General features: G+C 50.2%; 1 long non-coding RNA gene across 1 annotated transcript; it reads left to right on the top strand.

Moving 5' to 3' along the window:
• The first annotated feature begins 264 nt into the window (after window positions 1-264).
• LOC132344118 (uncharacterized) lies at window positions 265-6,138 on the top strand. Its single transcript, XR_009493232.1, has 2 exons — window positions 265-479; window positions 3,721-6,138. It is a non-coding gene; the product is annotated as an uncharacterized lncRNA (long non-coding RNA).
• Window positions 6,139-8,805: the final 2,667 nt, after the last annotated feature.

Here is an 8,805-nt window from a genome sequence, read left to right on the forward strand (position 1 = left end):
CCCCAGTGGGAGTCGGAAGGATTTAGCTGTACTCTCTGTCTCATTATGGGCTAATATGATTATCTCATAGTAGCTATTATGTGTGTCCTATGAAAAATGTCATCCCAGCGCTTCTGGAGAATAGGAGTGGAGCTCCAGGCCCTTGACAACAATCCCGGGCAGAGTCTGAGTAATCTAGTACCTCTGAATCACAAGCAAGAGGCAAGTCTCAATTTGGAAGCAGAAAAGAAATGATGCAAAGCTTTTTAAGCCTTGGGAGGGAGGGAAGCCCGGGCAGACCCAGGATCTGACTAGAAGTGTTGGCTGTACCTCTCCTGCTTGCCTTCCCCCTGGCCAGCTGTGGCTTGTCCTCCGGGGCCCACCCTCTGCTTCAAATCCTGCCCGGATGATTGATAGGCCTGCCAGACCTCAAGGCAGACCCAGACATCTCCAGGCAGGGCCGCAGCCTCCATGCCGAAGAAATACATTCTGCTTAAAAGGTTTGCTCCCTGGTCTGATTCAAATCCCAATTAAAGTCCAAGCCCTGGTGACGGGACAGGCTGAGTAAAGGGTGTATATGTTTTTCTCCTTCCAAGTTCTTCTGTTACTCTGTGTTTCCCACCTAGACATTAGGCTGTCTCCACGATGCGAGACATCTTTCCTTTCTAGAATTTCCAGGAAGCCCAGTTGTCTCCCACGTGTTAGATTTAATGTAATTCAACCCGAAGTTTGAGGCTATTTCTCCTAATTCAGGAAAAGTTGTGAGCTTGGCAGCCCCAATGGAAAGAGATTTTTTTTTTATAATGATAGTGGATTTGGGGGAGGGTGTTTTTCTCATTTTGGTTGTGTGTGTATGTTTCATAAAGTGCATAGGAGAATTAAGCTCAAAAAGCAACTGCTTGGAGAGATAGAAAGTCTTGTAATTCATGTTGTGCATAATGGATTTGGCAGGCCCAAGCACAGAAATTTCCAGAAGTGTTTGCGTGGCAGCAGTTCTTAGCCAATTCACATTTTTTAGCTGTCCTGGCCAGCCGCCCGGCCTACAGAAAAAGTCTTGTATCTCCGCAAGTTTGGCTGGCCTCTCTGACGAGTTTCCAAACTGCATGGCAACATTGGATGAGCTTATTTTCAAGTGCCAAAAAAACTCCTGCTACTTATATTGTTACTAAATACCAGATGTGCTTAATGCCGAGCAGGCAGAGCCAAACCTAGGGTAATCAAATAACCTATCATTAACATTTTCTAAAAACAAAAAATGCAATTGGAACACCAGATTACTGTTTTTCTTTGTTTGTTTTACGCCCTATTACTGGAACCCCTAGGGTGACGGGAACAGGACTGGGGTGGAGAGGCCGTTCTGGCAGCAAGGGAGACGCTGTTTACCATTACACCCCAGCACATCTGAAACATGGGTGAGAAAGTCAAGGCCCCAGCAGATCCCCTCCCTCCCCGTGCTGCTCACAGCCCCGCCCCCTCACCCCCCGCCCCCGCCCCCGGGACACTCAGGGCTGAGGCTCTCCCTGAAAAGTTGAGGTGCACTGGGATTCGACCTTGAAGGAGATAAACAGAAGGAGACGAGTGGGTAGGGTTGCGAGCTGGCAAATGAGAGGCTGGGCCAGGGTTGGCAGCAGCTGCTCCTACTGCTGGAAAAATGCAGAGAAATTCTGAAAGGCTTGAAGAGACAAGAGGATGCTGTGTGGCTTTGTCGGAGGCCCTGGCTGAGCTTCAATTGGTAGAACTGGAAGCATTTCTTGATGCAAAAATATCCAGGCCTATCCAACATCCCCCCTCCTCATACCCCTCCCCCCCAACCACAGCTATAATTTCTCTTCTTTTCTTTCTCTTTCCTTCCTTCTTTCTCCCATCTCTCTTTCTTTCTCTTTTGTCTTCCTTTCTTCTCCTTTTCTTTGTCTTTCCTTCTTTCTTTTCTTTCCTTCTCTCTCCATCCCTCCCTCCCTTCTTCCCTCCCTTCCTTCATCCCTCCTTTCTCTCCTTTTTCTTTCTTTCTTTCTCTCTTGTCCTTTTCTGGAATCCAGTGGGAAGGGCCAAGCACTGGGCTCCTCTTGCTCTATCCCGGGCCATTCCTACCACTGCACTCCCTCTTCACAACTTCCATGCCCTGGGCACTCGATTTTCCAAACCTCTATGCCTTCCACCCAACCTCACACTTCTGGAAGGATGAAAAGGGTTAGGGTTAGGGTTAGGGTTAGGGTTAGGGTTAGGTGCTGACCCCCACCAGATAGATGGCAAGCCTGAGTCATTAGAGGTGATTAGAGAGAAAGATGGAATATTGCAAAATAAAATTTTATGGATGGAAGTAGGATCACCACCATAAGAAATTTGATAGTTAATAACTATTCTGAAAATATTGGTTGTCTGCATTAAGCTGCTGCTGCTAAGTCACTTCAGTCGTGTCCGACTCTGTGTGACCCCATAGACGGCAGCCCACCAGACTCCCCTGTCCCTGGGATTCTCCAGGCAAGAACACTGGAGTGGGCTGCCATTTCCTTCTCCAATGCATGAAAGTGGAAAGTGAAAGTGAAGTCGCTCAGTCGTGTCTGACCCTCAGCGACCCCATGGACTGCAGCCTTCCAGGCTCCTCCGTCCAGGGGATTTTCCAGGCAGGAGTACTGGAGTGGGGTGCCATTGCCTTCTCCGTGTCTACATTAAGACAACTGTGTAAATAAAGGAATCAGTGACTCAGCCTAGGATGGTTGTTTTAGGAAACCTGTGACTAAAATTGTATTATAATCCAACTGTGCCTTGTATGCCGTTTTGCCAAGCCAAACTCAGCGAGAAGACTGCAGGGTTTCTCCACTGCATGGAGTCATTAGGAGGATAAACCATGAGTCTGGTCTAATGAGCGATGAAACGCTTTGCAAATATTTGTTTTAAGGGGATGCAAATAGCAAAATAATGTGGAGCTGATGTTTGCAATACCTTTTGAACTTTTCTCCTAACTCCAGTCACACATGTTTTGCACATCAGCTGTGTTCCTGAAAAGTCAGGTGTGAATCCATACGCTAAGCAGAATTATGCTTCAGATGTTCTGGGGACACTCCTGACTTGGGGGAACCAGGAATGGGCAAAGAAGTTACAGAGAAAATCTAACACCTGGGACTGCTTCGTCTCTGCTCAGTTTGGACGCCCACTCTGCATCCAAGCTGATGAGCCTGCACCAGGGGGAAAGAGGTGTCCAAACTGAGCAGAGACAAAGCAGGGGTGTATTAGACTTCCTCAGTAGCTTCTTCACCAATTCCTGGTGAATTTCCTTCCATCAGCAGTGGCTCATTCCATTGCTGAGTCTGGGGAGGAAAGGGCTGGTCCTAGGGGAGGGTCAAGGGAAGGGTGTTTTGTTTTCTAGCAAGGAAAACAGAGAAGGCAGGAGGAAACCACCCAAATGCCAAGCTCTGCAGAGGGCAAGTGAAGTCAGGGTTTAAAAACAAAACTGGAGGAGCTTGTCTCCTTGAAGCTGTTTATATTGCATAACTCGAAACAACACAGCAGTGCAGGAATGGTTCCCTTGGTGAGGGCTAGGACCCGGGGCCCAGAGGACAGCCCTGGTTGCCTCCAGCCCCTGGTTAAAATGGCTCCTTTAAAACAACAACAGCAATAACAGATAATAATAGTACTCAGGGACACACCAGGACAATTCAGGAGGATAGCCTAAATAAATTAAGTAGAGGAATCATTCTAGTTATAATTTGGACTTGTAAGGTGACTTTCTTTTCTCTTGCTAAGGAAATAAAAGAGGATCCTAGGTGGCGCTAATGGTAAAGAACCCACCTGCTAATGCAGAAGACATGAGATGGGGGTTCAATCCCTGAGTCGGGAAGATCCCCTGGAGGAGGGAATGGCAAGCCATTCCAGTGTTCTTGCCTGGACAATCCCATGGACAGAGGAGCCTGGCATGCTACAGTCTGTGGGGTCACAAAGAGTCGGACGCGACTGAAGCGACTTAGCACGTACAAGCACAAGGAAATGAATTCTAATCAGAGTAATGGGAAGACACAAAGTTGACCCCAAATGGCTATTTTCATTTTCTAAAAAAGGACATGAGGCCCTTGATCCTGCTGTGAAATTTATCAGGATCACAGAGGCTGCTTTCTCGAGCCCCAGGGGGTAGCTGGCTTTCTAACGTAGTCCCTTCTCAGCCCAGGATGATGCAGGGGGACAACAGCCTTCTGGGAAACATTGGGCAGTTTCATGGAATCTGCTGGAAGAATTAAAAAAATAATAGTTCCCACTTGGTAAACAGACACAGACTCACAGGCCCAGTGTCTGAACGAAATCCGAGTCTTAAAATTGAGAGCAGGCAAGAGTCGACTGCAACCTTTTTCATCAGTCGCCTGTAGTCTCCCGGGACAGCAACCCCTATCGTATGCCAGGGGACAAGAATAGAAAGAAAAATTGAGAACACAGCCCTGAGCACGGGCTGGTGGTGTTGGTTGCCAACCGTTGCCCCATTAGTAGGCTATGGGGACACGCAAGGGAACATTTTCTGTACGTGGCTTGTGTTTAAAAATACATCTTGCTTCAAAGCTGGCTCGGGAGTGGCTGGGGAGTGAGCGCCAGCTTTCTGTGCGCCCAGCAGTTGTTCATCCTTCTGTGATTTACTGCACAGCACATACCCCTCTGAGGCTCCCCCTCACCTGCCACATGACTGTGACAAAGACCTCAACCTGGCTTCTAGCAGGCTAACATGCAGGACGATTCCTGGATGAAAGCCAGGCTCCAGAAACATCCTCCCTGTTGGCTTACTGTATGCAGAGGGGGCTGAGAGTGGATGGAGGTGGAGCGGAACGCCTCCCCAGCAAGGTCTCTGACCCTTTTCACTCCATGGATGTTTCCCTGGGGACACGTCCCTCCTCATGTCCTTTTTCTCAAAAGGAGGACACCAGTTTCTACCCACCTCCTAAGGACGTTCAAGAGTAACAGCTAACGGAAATGACTTAAAAGCCCTTGGCAAATACAAAGTTCAAGATCAAGTGCTGAATGAAGGCTTCCCTCACCTACCCTATCTAATGCGTTACTTCCGTGCCCAGTGTAAACGCTTTGCTGACAGACTGCCCCACAGGGTGTGAGGCTGGTCTGTGCAGAAGAAATCTCAGGTTCCTCCAGAGGAGTTTGCCTTTGTAGGAGCCGCTGAAATCTTGACATGTCCAAACGCATATTCTGGGTAGAAATCAACAGGTGATGAGCTGCAGAAGCTGAGAGGCTGCCAGGATCTACCCATGGGCACCCAGGCTGTGGCACCCCTCTCCCAGGGGGACATGAAAGGGAACAGATCAACACTGCAGGGTTGAGTTCAAGTCTGCCTCGATGAAGCCCTGGGGACCTCCTTCTTGAAAAACAACTGGGACAGTGTGACAGCTGTTTAAGGATGCCAGAGATCAGGGTCCCCAGGGAAAGCTCCCCAGGGAATGTTATGTTTGCAGGAGGCACTTGTGAGTGACACGAAAGAGAGACAGCAGGAGTGAGGACAGCTGGGCCCCCGTGAACTCTCTAACGAGCCGTCCATCAGGACCACCCTCCAGATGTGAAGCCTAGTAGTACCTAGGTGATTTCCATGATAACCGCCATGATGATTGTTGTTCTTTGCGGCCTATTAGACAATACATTGCCCTGACACCCTGGCCCCTGGAGGGGTCCTTTCTGGGAAAAGATTACCACCCTGGACTCCTCGCAGTTCCTGTGTTTATTTCCTTTGAGGGTCTTTATCAACCAAACACAAGTCAGGTTATATGTTGCCAGATATTTGTGGCTACTTTAAAATCTGGCCGGTGGTTCCATATGGCAAGTGGGTGACAGACATGAAGACAAGAAGATGCAGACAAAGGGTTTGGAGATGCTACACCCTGCAGGTGAAGACAGACCCCACAATGGTCCCCGCTTCTGTGGGAGCTGCCTCCTCTGAAGCAGGCTTGGTGGATGCCTCTGATGGAAACCACTGGACCTGGGTCCCAAAGACTGGCATCTGACTCCTGGCTTACCCATTTCACAACAGTGTGAATGAACTGGGGCGTGTTAGTGAGCTTTTCTGAGATGCAGTGGACCCACCTGTAAACTGGGACTGAGACCTGCCTGTCAGGGCACTTGGGGAGTTCCAAGGAGGCACCTCACTCCCAGAGGCACAATAAACATGAGCTGAAACAGTAACATCTGATTCTGTCCATGGGTGTGACCTCTTACCTCTATGAGCGTTAGTCATTTGGCAGGCGTGGGTGTCCTTCTGTCTTACCCCGTCATAGCAGGGGCAAATAGCCTGAAATCAGCCTGCCACCTCCCCACCGAAATCTGGTGACAGAGCCTGGGCTGAGCAGGTTCTGTTCGGCCTGGGATATCCAGAGCGCCTGCTGCCACGTGGCTGTGGGCTTTTCCAAAGTTCACCCGTTGGTCCATTTGCCTGGGCTCCCATTGCTCGAGGCTACTAAGAGGGGTATCTCTTTCTCTCAGGCCCCTAGGGTACCACTCCAGGGAGCGAAGGCCCAGCAAAAGTACAAAGAGAGGGAAGCTCAGTGTTACAATCTTTCTAGGTGAATCTCCAGGCTGCGGCCACCCCAGGCAAGTTCCAGGCCTGCAGCAAACCTGTCTGCTGTGGGGCTGTCTCAACATGCTGTTTGGAAAGCCAAGATTTTCAATGTAAACTTTGTTCCCCCTCCCCTTTCTTCAGGGATTCACAGCTGGAGCTCTTTTCGGCCCTTCCTCTCCTTGGTGCTGAAATTGGAGGTCACACGACATCTCTGTCAGAACAGATCCTCAGAGCCACTGTCTTCCTGGGGAGGGCAGAGCTGGCACAGCGCTGGCTCCTGAGTTGGCCTGGGTGTTGGTTTCTCGGTGGCACTATTTTTGGCAGATTTTTTATCCTTGCTCTTTATCACAAGCCCATCGGGCAAATGACAGCGGAATTGCAAGCTTGAATGGGCTTGTCTGACAGGCCAACTTTTATCCTGGGCTCCGCTGCCTGACTTTTAAAAAGGAACTCCGAGGAGAGGATAGTAATTTCACACCGATTCCTTGCTGTAATTTGCTTTGGGGTTTAAAATGTCGTTTTCCAATCACCCCTGGCTGCGCCGCCATGTAAGGGAGAAGATGGGCCATGTGTGTGGTTAATGTCTTTGTAATGCGTGTGGGTGTGCTGAGTCGCCTCGGTCATGTCTGACTCTTTGTGACCCTATGGACTGTAGCCCACCAGGCTCCTCTGTCCATGGGATTCTCCAGGCAAGAATACTGGAGTGGGTTGCCATGCCCTCCTCCAGGGGATCTTCCCAACCCAGGGATCAAACCTGAGTCTCTTAAGTCGCCTGCATTGGCAGGTGGGTTCTTTACCACTAGTGCTGCCTGGGAAGCCCAGTGTCTTGTAATAGATACACAAAAAGGCACTGCTTTGCTCTGGAGCAACAACCCCAGAAATAGTAGGCCAAGGAACTCTCTACCAGCTACAAACAAGTGCATTCAAAGGACTCCATAATAGACGATCAGCTCGTGCGGAAATAGGGTTGCTTGTAACTAAAGCCTCACGTGCAAATCTCCACTAGTCAAGCATATATTGGAATATCTTTATGCTCTGGGCTGTATTAAGTGGAGGAGCTGGGTGGTTTTAGGCGAAGCTGCAAAGTAGGAGGAGATCTGAAACCCAGATCTAAACACAGTGAGGGCCCGATGAGGTCTAGCTGAGGATATAAAATTCAGCTTAGACAAGGGTAAACTGACAGGTACAGGCCCCAAATGGAAAGAAGTCCTCATGCTGATGAGAGTTGGTGAGGCTGTGTTTGGAGAACCCTCTAAGAAAAGGACAGAGGCCTGTGGAGAGGTCAGTGGACAGGGTTGTACCCAGCTTAGCAGCAGGAAAGGAGGGCTTTTCCTCATTTAAAACTCTCCTGTGGAAGCATCTCTCTTGTTCCTTCACCATCTCTCATCACGCTCACGATGGAGGTCACCCTGCCTGGTGTTTAATTATTCTTCCTGCTGATGGTCCATAATGTTTCTCGTTTCTTGCTTTTCATCTGGCCTATATATGCCTTGGGGTCAGGAGCCAGTATCTAACCTTCTCACATGCCCTGAGGATCCTTCCCAGGGCTGAGCACAAACCACGACTCAGTAAGTACCTGGAGTGTGTCAGAACCCTTCCCACTTGGCTTAGGAAGCTTCAGAAGCACCGGTGGGACTGCATGAGGGCCAAGCAGGCTATTTCTTCTTCTTCTTCTTTTTTTTTTTCTGGCTGCACTGGGTCTTGGTTGTGGTGCTCAGGCTTCTCTGGTTACAGCACATGGATCTCAGTTCCCCAGTCAAGGATTGAACTCTCATCCCCTGCACTGGAAGGCAGATTCTTAACCCCGGACCACCAGGGAGGTCCCCAGGCAGGCTATTCAGAGGGAAACAAACCCCCGCTCGTTCTAGGCGGGCCACCAGGCTGCGGACACTCTCTCCCGCCTTCCTCCTGTGCCTTCCTGGCTGTGGCCCCACGTGCTCTCCGCGTCAGCTGAGCAGAACTGAGCGCTCAGGCTTCTGGGCCTTTTCACACACTGTTCCCTCCACCTGGCTGTCCTTGCCTTCTTCTTCCACCCGTGGATTCGTCCGTTCAGTTCCAACCCTCCCCTCCCGACAGCTGCCAGCATCTGATGGGCAGAGCTGGTGTCACCTCCTTCTGGGGGTCCAGGGTGCTTGGCCTGAGGCAGTGTCTGGGCCGACGGCACTGCCACCGAGTTGATGCTGCCTGCTGGGCAGCTCTGCCTCTTCCACTGGGCTCTGAGGACCTTGAGGGCAGACCCACGTTCCTCCTCACCCCTCAGCTCTTGGTCCTCATTACAGTGTCTGGCACCTAGT

The sequence above is a fragment of the Bos taurus genome, chromosome 28 (genome assembly GCF_002263795.3).
Source record: "Bos taurus isolate L1 Dominette 01449 registration number 42190680 breed Hereford chromosome 28, ARS-UCD2.0, whole genome shotgun sequence".
NCBI classification, from domain to species: domain Eukaryota; kingdom Metazoa; phylum Chordata; class Mammalia; order Artiodactyla; family Bovidae; genus Bos; species Bos taurus.